Source organism: Macaca thibetana, chromosome 15 (assembly GCF_024542745.1).
Source record: "Macaca thibetana thibetana isolate TM-01 chromosome 15, ASM2454274v1, whole genome shotgun sequence".
Lineage (NCBI taxonomy): Eukaryota > Metazoa > Chordata > Mammalia > Primates > Cercopithecidae > Macaca > Macaca thibetana.
The window spans coordinates 97,086,249-97,102,617 of NC_065592.1; the positions used below are offsets into that span (position 1 = coordinate 97,086,249).

A 16,369-nucleotide genomic window follows, 5' to 3' on the forward strand; every position below is an offset into this window, starting at 1 on the left:
CTTCTCATGGTGACCAAGATGTAGTGGTTGCTACATAAAGTGTAGCTGTAACTACCGTGAGTATCATCACCATCATCACCACCATTATCATCAGGGCCTAAAGTTTCACTTGCTCAAGGCTGTGTACAGAGTGTGCACAGTTAGAGAATGAAGGGATGCAACTGGAGTGTGCGTGTGTGTGGGTGTGTGTGGTTGCTGAGAGGTCTTTTCTCTACTTGCAGCCACTTCTTGCACAAGCCATCGTGTTTGAGCTGAACACTTGCACGTGCATGTTGCTCACTTTGCTATTTTCAAAACAAAAGAGAAATTGGAAGAAAATATCATATTGAGAACAGAGGTGCCTGTGACAAGTTGAATTAATTGAAAACAACCCCCCAAAAATTTGCCCCAGTTAGTAGGAGAGTGGAGATCAAATTAGCCATGGAGAATCTAAGTGGAGGATTTTATTGATTGCTGTAGGCATGACCTAAATTGCAGAGTGTGAGTCATCATGAAAGTACTACTATATCTGCACTAATAATTGAGAGACTGCATTTCAAGTTGGAGATGGTGAGTGTGGCCACCTGGAATCTTCCCAACTGAGTCCCACAAACACCTCGCTGCCTCAGCCACCTGCCCCGTGCATTCGCTTCCCCAGGCACAAACACAGATGATAATTTTACAAACTAGAGTTTTAAATGTTTTTTTTTTTCCTGGATTTGATTTGATGTGAGCATACATGTAAACTTATACTATGCAGACTGAGCTATTTTAATGAGAAAGAATGAAGTATTTCCATTTTGTTCTATTTCAGAGGTAGGGAAGAACAAATAATCGTGTTGTTGCTCACAGAAATGACTATAAAACAGGGGTCAGTACACTGTAGCCTATGGGCCAAATATATTTCTATAAATAAAGTTTTATTGGAACACAGCCACGCTCATTTGTTTACATATTGTTGATGCCTGCTTTTGCTCTAAAACAGCAGAGTTGAGTGACTGCGATGGAACACATATCGAAGGCAGAACTGGAAATCCTAATTATCTGGCCCTTTACAGAAAAAACTGTGCTGACCTCTTCTGTGCAAAATGGAGTGGTTTAAGTTGACTTTGTACAAGCTCAAGCTGCCTTCGTTTTATGCCCAGTGTTGCAAGTTTGGCAGTGAGGTTTGGGGGTCTCAGGTGTTGATGTGTGTATCTGCCAGGAGGCTGAGAATGTCTACATCCAGAAGTATTTTAGCCTTCACCTGCAGCATTTGGCAGTAGATAAAAACCACATGTTCAGAGAGAGAGAGATTTAGTCCATGAAAATACAGAATTACAAGGAGATTAGGAGGAAGTTGACCAGAAATAGGCAGGAGCCATCACCTGAAAATGGGGGCGTCCTTGTCCGTGGCCACTGGTGCATTTGCTTACGTGGACACAGGCATAGGTTGCAGGTTGCTCTTCATTTTCCTTTCTGGGAGACAGAGAGGAAACAGGATTAAAAGGCAGTTCAGATGAGTTAACATCATGGCATAGCCAAAAAAAAAAAAAAAAACTCAGTGTAATGCAATACTCTTTATAGTCACATATAGCTGAGTTTTTATTGGCTGTTTGCAGTTGGGCATGTTACTTATCTTCTCAGCGGTTTTCTCATCTCCAATATGGAAATAAAATACACTTTAAATGAACTATGTATAAAATGTGCCTTGCACTATGCAGAATATGGTTAGATGCATACAGAAATGTTAGTTACTCTCTCTTTTTATTGTCTTTTGTCTGTCACACACAGAGCTTTATAATTATGGTAAAGGGGTATACAGTCAAAGGAGGAGAAATTCTTGTATATAAAGGGATTTTGGGGGTCTAGGACAGAGGTTGAACCTAATGCTAAGTAGGTTGGATTTTTTTTTCTCCATGTCTTGATCTAAAAAGAAATCACAGAAATCTCACCTTTACGTGTTTCCATCTCTCTATATTTGGTAAGAAAATAACATCTCAGTAAAAGGAAATGGTAGACAGAAGCACAGCCTCATCAAAGCTGTGACTGGGAAGAATACTGAAACTCCTCTCTAGTCTGGGACTTGGAAACATCTACTGTCTTAATTCCCCCTGCGCCCCCGCCCCCCAAATTAATGTCTACCTTGAGCTCGCAGCTCTGCCCACGACAGAGAGCTTCGTGTAGTCATTTCCAGGTAAATTGGTCAAAACTGGGATTATACTCCGACTGCAAGCACAGGCAGATCCAGGGATCTATCTGTCCTCTCCAAAGACAGAGGGAAGGGGAAGGACCTCCTTGTGGGGGTGGGCAGCTTTCCTGCATCTACTGAAACCTACCTCATCCTGCTGCCGGGTCTTTGCTGTTGGCCTCTGCCCTGGGTGCCTCCACTACTGACACTTTCAGACCTGTCGTGACCCCCAACACTAGGACCACATAGGCCATCCCGTGTCCCCCTCGTCCCAACATGCCCAGGGACAATCTTGGCCACGTCTATGCCTCTCTTAGGGACAGAGGGACTGTGGATGTTCTAACTTACTGCCCTGGGCTCTTGGGAAACGTGAGGGCTGAGTGAGGTTCTTGCACATACTGGTGCAGGCCGAGCATAGTGCAATCTTTCTTCTTTCACTGGCACTGAGAAAAGGGGACCTACGTGTGGCTGCTCCTTCCGAGAGGTCTTTATGGGAAGCAGCCCCAGGTCTCCTCAACTCTCAGATCTTCAAATGTCAAGGGGGTTCTATCATTTCTCACTGACTCTAGGAGTTAACCTGAGGGTTCAGGCCCCCACAGTGCCTCTTCCTCAGGGTCTAACTCACTAAGGTATCTGCTCACAGTATAACTTTGCTCTGCACAGCACTGTCCTCTCCCGGACCAAAGTATTTTGGCTTCTTGCTCATGCACCTGAGTACATCATCCCTCTCTCGGCCACTGCCATGGCCTTTTATGGGAGGTTTGGCTGCTCGCCTATGGCTCTGTTGGGCTGCAGGTGTGATTGTCTTTATAGCATTTTTGTTCCCCACCCAGCCCCTTATTATTGTAATATGGACCCTTACGTAGAGTTCCAGGTACTGTATAGATGCCACAATGTCACTTCAAAGCTGATTACTTTTTTTTTTTTGGTAGTAGCTAAGGTTCTTTAATTTATAGTTGACCACATCCCTGCTCCCTATCTCACAGAAATGATGCCAAGGCCTCCGTGAATTATGTCACATGGGATTTGCATTAGCTACAGCAACCAACAAATGAAAACAGCAAACACTTAAACAGATAGGTTTTATTCACACAGCAAGAATTCTGGGATCCGAGGCTTTGAGACCTAGTGGTCTCAAAAAGGCTGCTTTCCTCCAGACCTTAAATCTACATTCCAACTAGAAAGAAGGAAGACGGATAAGGAGGCTTTCTCTTTTAATTCAATAATAGAAAATCCTTCCCCCTTACCTTCTAGCTGCATCTCAGTGGCCAGAGTTATGTCACAAGCCCACACTTAGTTTCAAGAGATGCTGGGAAAAAGTATATTGGATCCTTTCCATCCAGGGTAGAGGAAGACAAAGGAAAGGGGATTGTGAATGGATTTTGAATAGCCCGTCTACAATGTCTGCCAAAGGTCAGCAGATGTCCTTAGACAGAGAGCAGTAAAGCCATTTCAAAAGATGGTATTAATCTATGATGTCATAGCATTCCAATTTATTTAGCCTTTCTGAAAGTTCAAAAACTCTTGCTGATTCAGATCATTAATTTAGTGAGGAATTGGGTTGGTGGAATATTAGGGTATCTTCCATGAACAAAGGAATTTCTAAATTAATGACTAGTGGAAACAAGAAGGGTGGTAGGAATCATATATTGCCAGCTTAGGAAACAAACTTTTAAAGCATTTTCAAAGGAATCTCATGAAAACAATTGATGAATCATATAATTTAATTTTTTTTTCTTTTGGGTAAGACTGAATTACCCCCTACTTGCCAAAACATACTGAAAATGTTTTATTGGCTTAATTTTGATTCGTTTATGTATATGAAGGTAATAAAGCTGCATTTCTTTAAATATATTTCCTAACTTAGAGCTTTCATAAATTCACATTGGCTTTTATTTCTAGTCTTAATAAATTAGATTCTACCGCATATTGAATATACCCTGTTAAGCATATTGAAACAGTACAATGTTCACTAAAGGAGGAAGCTTAACATGGGAAAAAAGTAAAGAAATAAAGACAGCATCAGGCAGGTGATTGCATTACCCAAAGGTGAGCAAATTACAGCCCCTGGGCCAGATCTCACCTGCTGTCTATTTTTCATAAACTTAAGTTTTACTGGAACACGTTGACTCATTTCTCACATGTTGTCTACGTTACTTTCATACTACAATGGCAGAATGAGCAGTTGTGGCATAAACGGAATGACCTGCAAATTTGAAAATTATTTACTATTTGTGCCTTTGCAGAAAGTTTGCTGATACCTGCATAACTTTAGTCATGGGGGATCCCGTGAAAGCTGAACACAGTGACTGGATCCCTCTTCTCTTCATGTGGAAATTACTTTAATGTTTAAGTAAAATAACATAATAATAATAGTAAAGTAAAATATGTGAAGTAAAATCTAGCAGTAGTGTGTTCAGGACTCCTGGATATGCGCCATTGGGACTGTCTTAGTCTTGCCACTATAAGAAAATATCACAGACTGGGTGGTTTATAAACAACAGAAATTTATTTCTCACAGTCCTGGAGGCTGGGAAGTCCAAGATCAAGGCACCAGCAGATTCAGTGTCAGGTGAGGTTCCATTTTCTGCTTTGAAGATGGCACCTACTCATTGTCATCTGGTGGAAGGAGCACATGAGCTTCCTTGGGCCTCTTTTGTGAGGACACTAATTTCACTAATGAGGGCTCCACCCTCATGACCTAGTTATTATACCTCCCAAATGCCCCACCTCTTAATATCATCACACTGGGAATTAGGTTTCAACATATGAATTTTAGGAGGACACAAACATTCAGATCATAGGAGGGGTATTAATTTTCATATCAAAACAATGGGTTCTGTTTCTGTCTTCAGCTTTAGCCTGTCATGAGGGATGGTCTCACCATATTGTATTTCATTCTATCACTGAGTCTGTTGCTGACACAATGACAGGGGCCCTGAGTCTGCCCTTGGCTGGCCCTGTGCCCTGGAGCAAGTTACTGAAGCTCTCAGAAACTTATTTTCCTTATTTCTCAAGTGAAAGGGTGATAATGACTAAGAAAATGGGCTATAGGGTCTCCAAATTTCCTTTCTTCACAAAAGTTCCCTGATTCAGCGATGAGACAGCCTATTTCTGATCTGACACAGATGATTATTTTTTTTTACAATCTCAACCTGAATTGTCTTTTCCGTTTGGTGTGTATGTTGGCCAGTGTGTCCGTACAAAGTAGATCTGTTTCATTCATTTGCAACTCTTTGTGAACATAAAGCATTCGCACTTCAAGGTCAAAAGCTGAGACCTAGGTCTGCAGATAATGGAAACAGCTGATATGTGAACACCTGCTATATTCCAGGCACTTCTAAGTGCTGTGTGTGTGTATATGTATATATATATAAGCTTATTTAATCTGCACATTAGCCCCAAATTAAGTATTATCATTAGCTCCATTTTATAGGTAACTTGCCCAAGGTCACACAGTCATTTGAGTATTCCACCTTTAGGGCCCATTCTTTCAACCACTCTTCTTTCTGACTCTCAGTGGGTCAGGCTTTTAGCACAGTGGCTGTTCTCCATCTTCACATCGATCAAGGGGAAAAGCAGGTATGAGGGATGCAGGTTGGCATTCCTAGAAACTATAACACTTGAAAATTAGAACAAGACTTTCATTCACCAATGATCTACTCTCTGGCTTTGAGATCAAGCTTCAAGGCTCCTTTTCTCAGCCTGCTGTTCTCCTAAATCAGATTAAAAAAAAAATTAGGAAGATAGTGGCAATGCAGGTTGAAAACTGGGTCATTTTCGTGAAATCATCTTTCTTTGCCAATACCATTTTTGAATTCTTTCTGAGAATTAAAAAACAAACAAGCAAACAACCGATGTGGAACAATCTGTGGCAGATGGTTATTTCACCTCTAGGTGAGTTTTTATCATTATATTCTGGGAAATGGAAATTATTGCTTTAGATAATCATCTGTTATTTTAGCGAACTGCCAGCTAGGAACTATCATAGCTACAAGGGTTGGGGATGGGAATTTTTTTTTCCTAGAGATTAGTACGTAAATTATTTTCATTTGAATTCTGTGGAATTTTTGATGTCCAGCATGAGAGGGTATTTTCACTATAGTTCCTTGCTATGAGAATAATCTCTGGCATAGAAGAATTGGTATTTCGTGCCATTCTACTGAAAATAAACAAGAAATCTAACAGTTCAGTTGGGGGTGGGAGAGGTGAGATGAAATTAGGCTTAAAGAACAAGTTAGCCCACTTTTCAAGGTTTAGCTTCCCCTGGAAAATACAGCAATAAACATCTAAGCCATGGTATTCATTACCAACGCAAGTCCCTAATTAATTTATTTTGTGTTAATTAAGTTTATAATTATAAAGTAAAACATTTACTTTCTCCCTCAAGAAATTGACTGAATCTTCTGAAGGGGCTTTGTGACTGTAATTTAGGTGCAATTAGCCAGTTAAATTTAGTTAGGGTTTGGTTCATTTAGCTGTTGCCGGAAGATGCTAGCTAGGCGGAAACAGGCGCTGTCTCAGAAGCAAGTCTGGATAGAGAGGATGTGTTCCTAGAGGCACTCCTCCCGCCTTTGGACAGCTAGTTCTGGTGTCTAGAACAACTGGAAGCTGAAGCTCTATCAAGATATAGTTTCTTTCTTCTTTACTTCTTCTTCTTTTTTTTTTTTTTCTTGAGATGGAGTCTCGCCCTGTTACCCAGGCTGGAGTGCAATGGTGTGATCTTGGCTCACTGCAACCTCTGCCTCCCGGGTTCAAGCGATTCTCCTGGCCTCAGCCTCAGGAATAGCTGGGATTACAGCCACCTGCCATCACACCGGCTAATTTTTGTATTTTTGTAGAGATGGAGTTTTAGCATGTTGGCCAGGCTGGTCTTGAACTCTTGACCTCAGGCGATCCACCTGCTTCGGCCTCCCAAAGTGCTGGGATTACAGGCGTGGGCTACTGTGCCCGGCCAAGATGTAGTTTTATAATTACCACCTATGTGTATATTCCTCAACTGAGGAACGTAGAGTCAGTTCCACAATAAAGGACAGAGGCAAAATCCTTTTGCAAAACACTTCCTTGTGGTCCCAGAATTGGAACTAAAGCCATGGAACAGTTCTCAGACCCTTTCCACCATGGGTGTGAAATTGCTGGCACTTGCCAGCATTCAGACACAGAGTGATATCAGCAGCCAGTACCCACCATTTGGCTGGAAGGACATCTTACCTCCTGAGAGGGGTGCAAGAGGGCACAAGCCTGCCCTGTAGGTCCCTCCAGCTGTGGTTCTGGAGCCCTCCTCCAGGAACCTAAAGACTTCTTTCAGTTTGGGCCACCCTTTTCCAGGAGGAAATTGGAATTTCAAGGCCACTCTTTCAGTTTGGGCCACTCTTTTCTAAGGGGAATTGGAATTTTTGAGCAAAGTTCCTTTCCGTGAAGTTTTACTTCATAACTCATGACAAAGAATGTATTTCGGCCCATGATTTACGATACAATTGATGTGATCATTGGCAGTGGCTGCTGAGCTACTGCAGCAGGGTTGGTGTTCACTGCTCGTGCCTACGAATGGAAAGCTGGAAAGCACTAAGGTACTCACGTTAGTTCTGGTTATCAGAACCTGTTAGATTTTTTCATCTCTATTGTAAAGTTGGATAACTGAGGTTCAGAGAGGTCCCTTCACTTGGCTAGCATGACACAGCTTAGGAGGGAAAGGGACAGGATCCAAACAGATGTTTCTGGTTTTAGACTGCTTCTTGCTGTCTAACCAGCGCCAGGTGGGTTTCTTTCAGGCGTCACTGTAGAAATGAATCCTTTAGCACGAAATGCATGGAATGACTGTACTTTTTAAAATTCGAATTCCGGTGGTACCAGTTAGTACAGACAGTCCCTGACTTAGGATGGTTCAACTTAGAATTTTTAAACTTTCTTATCGTGCAGCGGTGATAAGCATTCAGTAGAAAGTGGCTCGGTATTCTCCTGTGACACTGAGCAGGGGTGGCAAGCCACATCTCTCAGTCAACCACAGGATTGGGAGGGTAAACAACTGAGACCCTACAAGGTTTTGTGTTGCCAGGTGATTTTGCCCAGTTGTGGGCAAATATAAGTGTCTGACCAGGTTTAAGGCAGGTCAGGCTATGCTATGATGTTTGGTAGGCTAGGTGTATTAAATAAATTTTCAACGTACTGTATTTTCAGCTCAAGATGGGTTTATTAGGACATAATCCCATCATCAATTAAAGAGCTTCTGTTTAGTTCTGGGATCTTGGACAGCTAAATGATGGATTGTAAATGGCCGTAATTGTGACGAATGAAAGGAAAATTAATATATAATCCAGTCATTCCTGCTATGCCCATGTAATTACACTGTCTTTTCATCTATGTGACATTTTAATTTTTTTTTAATTTAAAGAAGGAAATGCATTTGTCCGCCACATGTTTTTCAAGGCCTCTTGTTCTTCATGGAGATGATGATTCCTTTTTTAAGCTAAGAATTTGCATTGGGTTATGAAGGAAATCGCCTTTTCCTTTTAATCACTTTGACTTAGCAAACAACTTTCTGTAAGTTTTGGAAAACATCTCTTAAAATAATGTCAGATGTTTTGGGTATATTAAATTTTTATTTTAAAAAATCTAAAATGCATTTTTTTTCCAGTGTCTTGGATCTGGTTGATTTTTAGCATGGTCACCATAATTCCTAACCAAGCTGTTATATTTGGAATGCCTTAGCTGGCCCTCCATACTTTAAAAAGAAAAATAAACTGTGAAATCTGGCGTGTGTATATAGAAATTTATGCCCTTTACAATCCAGGGTTTTCCTCATATATAAATTCTACTTGAACCAAAGAATTATGAAGGGACTTGCTGCGCTCCAACATGAAGGAGTCAAGGAGAAGAGAGAATCCTTCAGAAAGAGGAGTTGCTGTGTAAAACCGCTGAGGTTGGCACACGCCCCGCTGCTGTAAGACATTGTTGAGCATTAGGAAAGACAGTGAGGTGGGATGACTTAGCAGCATGGGCTTATTCCAAAATGAGCTCTTTGAGCAAATAAAAATGTCCCTGACAGCAGAGGCTTCTAGAACTGTGGGGTTAATTTAACTCAAGTCAGGGGTTCTGTTGGCTGCCTCAGTCGGAACATATATAAGGCTGTGACCCTGGGATTGGCTTTGCACTTTTCAAGTTTCCTATTGAGAGTCTGCTTTCAGATGGAGTAAGCTCTCTGTTTTAATGGGGCTTTTTGAAATGGGTCACCTGCTAAGCTTAAGGAGCGTGCATAGTGATCTGCCATTGCCAGTATCCTGAGGGTGCCACCAGATGTGGAAAAGCTTTAGGAGCGTGGATTCTGTGCTCGTGATGTGAATGAGTGGGTTCTCTTGAAGACTGATGAACAATTCAGGGATCTGCCCTTATAAACCTTGCTAGGATAAGACATGATCACTGGGGTTTAAGTTGGATATGCTTCCCAGGATCTGATCTGGGACTTTCAATTTCTCTTACAGAGAAATGTCAATTAATGCCCCAGGTGAACTGACAAAGGGCAGGATGATCACCATTTCAACCTAACCTTCCCCAGATACCAACAGAGTGCCAAATGAGCCTGTGCCCACCCTGCTGTGGAGGAGAGGCACGTTTTAATTCTCGCTGTAGCTGGGTAATGTCTGAGATGAAGGAAGTTCTACTAATGGTTGCTCCTGGGAAAAGGCACTAGAGAAAAAGGGGATGTCTGGGTAAAGAACCTTCTTCCTTCCTCATAATCTTCCTCTGTTTTCAAGTTTGGGCGCATGCATTTCTTTGGTAAAAAGCTGAGGCGAGAGAAGTGTCTTTGAAGCCTGGGAGCTCCCTGCTCTGTGGCCACCCTCACCCTCGAGGGTCACACATCTGCCTGCAGCAGCGTCAGAAGCAGATATGCAGCCCTACCTTGGTCTGGGAGCAGGAGCTTGAGCAGTGAGCTGTTAATGTCCTCGCTTGTGGGGGTGGGCAGTGAGGAGGAGGCGATAAGGCAGCAGCACATGGGGAGAGGGATACCCTCCGTGGGTCTGGGGATGACCACTTGAACTAGGTTCCTTGAAAAGCCACAGTTCAGTCCTCTGAATGAGGACTTCAGCAGTTTCACCTTGTGGGCCCTGTATCACAGGATGCTGGCCTACCTTCCAGGAAGTCCCTGGCCAGACGGAACCCAGGCGTTGCATTTTATCCCACTCTCAGGCAGAGTTGGGTAATTCATGTTTATTGTCGTCGGTTCGTGGGGATTATTAACCCCACATATGTATGTTTCACATTCCAGAATACTTGCTGCTTAGCTGAAGTTTCATTATCTTTTGCTCTTAGCTGATTTAAATGGAGATGGGATTTATCAGGTACCTGTATTCAAGCGAGGGTAATTTGTTTGACCCTCTTCTAGCTTAATTGGGACTGCTAGTGGATTTGACTTTTGGGACTTGCAGCAATAGGCAGAGACATCAGCCACACATAAGCCCAGCTGACTGTTGCTATCTTAACATGCATCCTAAATGTTAAAGATCTCCAAACTCTATTCCTGAAGTATTGCTTGGGATGCCTGATGAAAAGGTGTTGCTTCATGACAAATCCATTAACCTCTTGTTTGGACTCTGTAGGTTTCAGCACTTTGGCTTCATATACTATAAAGAACTGGCTAGGGTATTTTGATGAAAATAAATTTAGGCACAAGATCTATGGTGGCAGCAGCCAGTGCATACTCTTCTGTGATGACATATATTGCTTATCTGTACGGAGTATTTGAATCACTGATAAGCCCCTCTAGACTTAGAATTGTGGAATGACATCTTTAAGAAAATATTTCACTCTACAGATATCTACCCTATAGATTTTTCAATATATGTTTATTGAAGCAAGACAGAAAAGCTAGACACACCCCAGGAGAACAATAGATTAATTTGGGTGTCTCCATATGGTAGTAGTAAAACCTTTTGAGCATCTGAGTACCTCTCAAATCACAAATTCATCTTTCTTTTTCTCTACTCCACTTACAGCAATTTTAGGTGATTCTGTGGATGGGGCAATGGTATCAGTCTTTGGATGCATTCCCTATCCTCTGTGAAGTCTCTGAAATGGTAGTTGTTGAGTCCTTGGACACTTGTCATCAGGGCCTGATGATTAGAGCACATCCTCCTTAGAATTGTTGAGTTTTAATTGTGCAATAACTTTAGCTTTCCTTACAAATTCTAGCTTTGCCAAGTGTGCTTTCTATTTTCATTTTCAGCTCATAGCGAAACTTTATTTTGCAACATCAAACCAGAACATTTCCTTTAAAAACTTTCCTGACCATCTCAGTAATTTTAGTTTTTCACCTCCAGCTAATAAATGGACCATGTTTTTTTTCCCTTTGTCCCGCATACACTACTGTCATTTTGATCAAAGTGAGAATTAGAATAAACCAAGTCTAGCACCTTTTCCCCAGGAGCTTAAAATGCTCCAGGAAGTACTCACTGGGTGTCCACGTGTCTAACTCTGTAGCCTTCACTGTACTTCTGAGAAAAATGTGATTTTGTACTGGAAGCTTTGGAGTGCCTGGATTTGCCCAGTGGCCAATGAGAAGCAGTAGATCCTGCATTGTGTTGCATCCTTCCTTCTCCTTCAATTCAGTTGGGTTGTTGAGTACACTGTAGTTTGCTGTGGTTTGAATGTTTGTCCCCTCTGAAACTCATGTTGAAACTTAACCCCCAATGTGGCAGTATAAAGAGTTGAGGCCTTTAGGAAGTAATGGGGTTATGAGGCCTCTGCCCTCATGAATGGATGGGTTCATTCATGGATCAGTGGATTAATGGATTGTCACAGGAGTGGGAGTGGTGGCTTTATATAAAGAGTAAGAGACAGCTGTACTAGCACACTCAGCCTCCTGGGCATGTCATGCCCTGTACTGCCTCTGAACTCTGCAAAGAGTTCCCACCAGCAAGAAGGCCCTCACAAGATACAGCCCCTCGACCTTGGACTTGTCAGCCTCCGTAACTGTAAGAAATGAATTCCTTTTCTTTATAAATTACCCAGTTTCAGATATTCTGTTATAAGCAACAGAAAACAGACTAAGACAAAGAAAACTCAGACCTTACTATTGTGAAACCGAAAATGCCTTCAACTCTTGGTATTTGTACGAGGCTGTGTTCAGCATAGAAAATGTATAGACGTGCTCCCTCTGTCCTCCTGTGGGATGCAGTCTGAGACGGGGGGAAATCAAAGGAAAATAAATACAAGTTTTAAAAGGTACAAAAGAAGGTCCATGAGTGGAAGTGAATGCTGCACAAGTTTAGAGGAGGGTGAAGTAGGTACTTGCAGGAGAAGGCTTTTGCGCTGGACCTTGAAGAATAGTCTGAGTGTCTCAAAGGAGAGCTCATTTGGTGGGAGGAGATCTCAGGAGAAGGGATAGCATGTGGACAAAGTACATCCTTGGGAAGCAAAAGGGATGTTTTAGGGATGTTTAAGCAACTTCTGGATTGAGCACAGAGAAGAAAGAAACAGGACCAAGACCAGGACCTAAATTTATATATGGGGAGATTTCTGCTACAGGTACAGATGATACCTTTGTCAAAGAAGGACTGACAATTCCGAGGCTCTGAGTTTAGGTTTTAGCTCTCTCATTCATTCTTGGGTGACCTTGGACAATTCATATTCACCATGTGAGTTGAGTGAGTTATCTATAAAAGAGAAAAAGCGACAACAGCAAAGGAGAGTTGGTGCAGCAACAAACAGATACAAAGTGCTCCACAAATGCCAAATTAGGACAATTGGTGTTTAAGCCCAGATGCTGAAGCAAAGCACAGCTGTACCTTGCTCACATCTCACTTTGTGATGGAAAGCTTTTTGAACCCACTGTATTCTAGAGACCTGATGTTACGAGAACACAGGAATTTATTATTTCATTTTACTCAGTAAACATTTTCAGAAGACTTAAAAGGCATTTGTTTTGCTTTCCAATGAAGGTGAGCTGCTACCCTGGTGCCCCAAACACCAGATCATCTCCAATGGCACCATGCCACACAGATGCTCAAGTTGGCAGTTTTCTGCTTGAACTCTCCCAATGACAAATGTGATAAGATTTGCTTTTTTAGATAGCAGCTGCATCTTTCTTCCGTTCCCTTCACTTCCTTTGGGCTCAGCAGTTTTCCTTTTTGCTCCAGATAAATTGCTGTTAATTTAAATGTACTGCAGATCCTTGCCATTTTACGGCTGATTGCTTCTGAGTAATAGGAGGAAAATGTGTGCATGTTTGAATGTAAATAAATTTAAATGGGTTGTGAGCCAGTGATAAAAACGCAGAGCACTTCACTGACCTTCAACTCGCTTCCCTTCCCAGCCTTTCCCTTTGAAAAGGTCAATGAGTAGGTCCTCAATCAGCAAATAGCAGAGGTTGAGTTTCAGGCCACATCCGGTTTCTTCCTTCTCTGTTTTCAACTTTGACTTTACATCCCATTTCTCAGAGAGCACCTGCTTTATCCTTGTTCCTATATAGCTCAGCTAGTGCATGCAATGGTGGCAAAGTTTCTCTAAAGTTGTTTTTGATAAAGGAGCTGGTCTCACGGTAACTACCATGCACCATCGGAATGCTACAAATGCTTCAGAATGTCACATTGTCAAAATATCTATATTTCAGGCTCATAAGCTAGACAGCTCGTTTGGCTGCTAAACCCACAAGATGTTCAGCCATTTGTTGTGGTCTAAAAACTTTCCCCCTCACTAGGAGAAAATAATCCTCTATTGTTTTATATCATTTTGTGGTCCTTCAAGTTTTTTATAATATGAGAGGGCAAAAGTTACGAGATCCTGGTAGGTAAATTGTGGCCTAGATTGAATTTTGCCATCAATCTCTCTTGAAATCAAATTAATTTTTCAATATGTAGTGGAATATCTTTAGTCTGTACACAGTATGGCAAGATCAAGGCTATGAAAGAGTAGGGTGACTTGCCTTCTTTGAGGTGAAGGGTGGTGGAAGTGGTAGTTTGAATGCATATTGCTTACAATTGCAACAGGCTGGCTTTTCCTCAGAAGAAAAATGCCGTATGTGTTTTTATGGGGGCTTCACTTGTTTTTATGGCATGGGCGTGTGGAGCTGAGATCTACTTCTTGGGGAAGGATGGATCACAAAAGGCAAGCACAAGAAGGTTGCAGAGGGACACTTGACATCAATTGAAATAGGGGCCAGGGCAGTTGCATCCTGAGTGGAGGGCAATGGTCCAGTAGAACCGTCATCTGGCAAAGTTAGCTGTGTTTCCAACTGTAATAATTAGTGAGCCTGGAGGGGCTTGTGGCAGGAAAATAGCAAATAGAAACAAAGAAAGAGAAGCCTGGTTAAGTTACTGCTGTAAACATGCTGGGATGAGTAAACTCTTGGAGTTCCTGTGCCATAAACCCATTGGAAATAAGGCTTTATGCCAGCAGTTTAATCGTTGTTATTGAGTCAACAAATCTTTTTATTCTGGGGTCATGCTGTCCCTATCACTGAGTTTCTCCTGTTTTTGTTGACAAAGTTGCCATCCTTATATTAATACTCACATTGTTTCAGTGGGAAGGAATTTGAGCTCTACCCTCTTACAAGATAAGAAGTTTGATTTGTTAATTTGGCCTGCTCATTTTACGTGCTATAGTGCACCGGTAAACTAGCTCAACTTCTGTTTGCCTGGAGGCGAAACTGTTAGAAGGAGACTGGAGACAGATATGAAGGAGAATTAATCAGTGCCACTGAGTGCTTCCTAAATTCTCAGGGCTTTTGTGGGTGACTAAATCCATAAATGATGTTTGGCATCTGTACCGAGTTCTTTTGGAAGGGCAGGAGGGAGAAATGCCGTGGAAATTAAGCTCCGTAGACTCTTTTAGCATTGTTGTAAATGATGACACAGATTGGCGGTAGTAGTTACAGTTCTGGAGGCAGATGACACCAGCACTTGGCAGACCAGACGCCAGGTGGAGGAAGACAGAGAGTCTGCATGGTTGGGCTTGGAGGTGCCATCCAAAGTTGAACTTGAAAATGTCTTGGAGATTTCTATTATGATAGGGTCTATTTTGCCACGTATGGATCTCATAAAGATTCATGCAAATTAATCACAGAATTATGTATACTAGAGCCTTCGCTGATCCACTGGGTTTCCGTGGGCAAGTTCGGTGAAAGCTCACTGTCTTCTTCTTGCACTTTGCCCTAGTTGACTGGGAGTTTCTGAGTTGGAATCTGAGCTTCATCACACACTAGCTGTCGGACCTTGGGCAAGCTGCCTCCCGCTCTGGCCTTTGTTTCCTCACAGTGAAGAGGTCACCATAGTAGAACTTATCTCATAGGGTTATTGTGAAAATAAAAGAGAATAGTTTGGGCACAGTGCTAAGAAGAGAACTGGCACAAAGTAGATTCATTGTCATTTATTGAGCAAATTATTTACTTATCTTTCTTTTTCTGTGGAGTAATGAAGTATTTGAGGTCAAGGAACTGTATTTTCTTTTTTTTTGTAACATTTATCACAGTGTCTGCTGTTTGGTTGGTGCTTAATAAATTAAGTAGGATTACTTAATGTTAGATATTACATATCATATTATTTATATATTATTATATATAATATATACATATACTATATGTCTTATAGATATAATATATACATATACAATATACTGCATGTTATATGCTATATATTATATGTTATATAATAAATATTACATCTCCATATGTGTCAGATATTTGCTATAATACTTAAAGTTAAGCAACTAATTAATTATTTTAGAAAAGAATAGCCAGGCATGGTGGCTCATGCCTGTAATCCCAGCACTTTGGGAGGCCGAGGCAGGTGGATTGCTTGAGGTCAGGAGTTTGAGACCAGCCTGGGCAACATGGTGAAACCCTGCCTCTACTACAAATACAAAAATTAGCCGTGCGTGGTGGCTCATGCCTGTAATCCCAGCTACTTGGGAGGCTGAGGCAAGAGAATCACTTGAACCTGGTAGGCAGAGGTTGCAGTGAGCCGAGATCTCGCCACTGCACTCCTGCCTGGGCAACAGAGCAATACTCTGAAAAAAAAAAAAAAAAAAAAAGAAAAGAATCTAACTATTTGTATTGTCTAGTATTTCACCAGTTAAAGTTAGCCAGTTCTCTGGGCCAGTTGCTGAGTAACTAATCAGTTCTTTTAGAAACAATTTGCTAAAATTCATTGGGGAAAGAAAATCCGGATTTGGGTAGTTAGGTATTGTTGAAACTAATTGCCCCCACCCATAAAGACAAATATTAGGTTG

General features: G+C 41.7%; 1 protein-coding gene across 11 annotated transcripts in view; it reads left to right on the forward strand.

Moving 5' to 3' along the window:
- The window catches only part of NTRK2 (neurotrophic receptor tyrosine kinase 2), a 368,220-nt gene that overhangs the window by 126,108 nt on the left and 225,743 nt on the right, over window positions 1-16,369 (forward strand). The gene's annotated exons all lie outside the window — the stretch shown is intronic.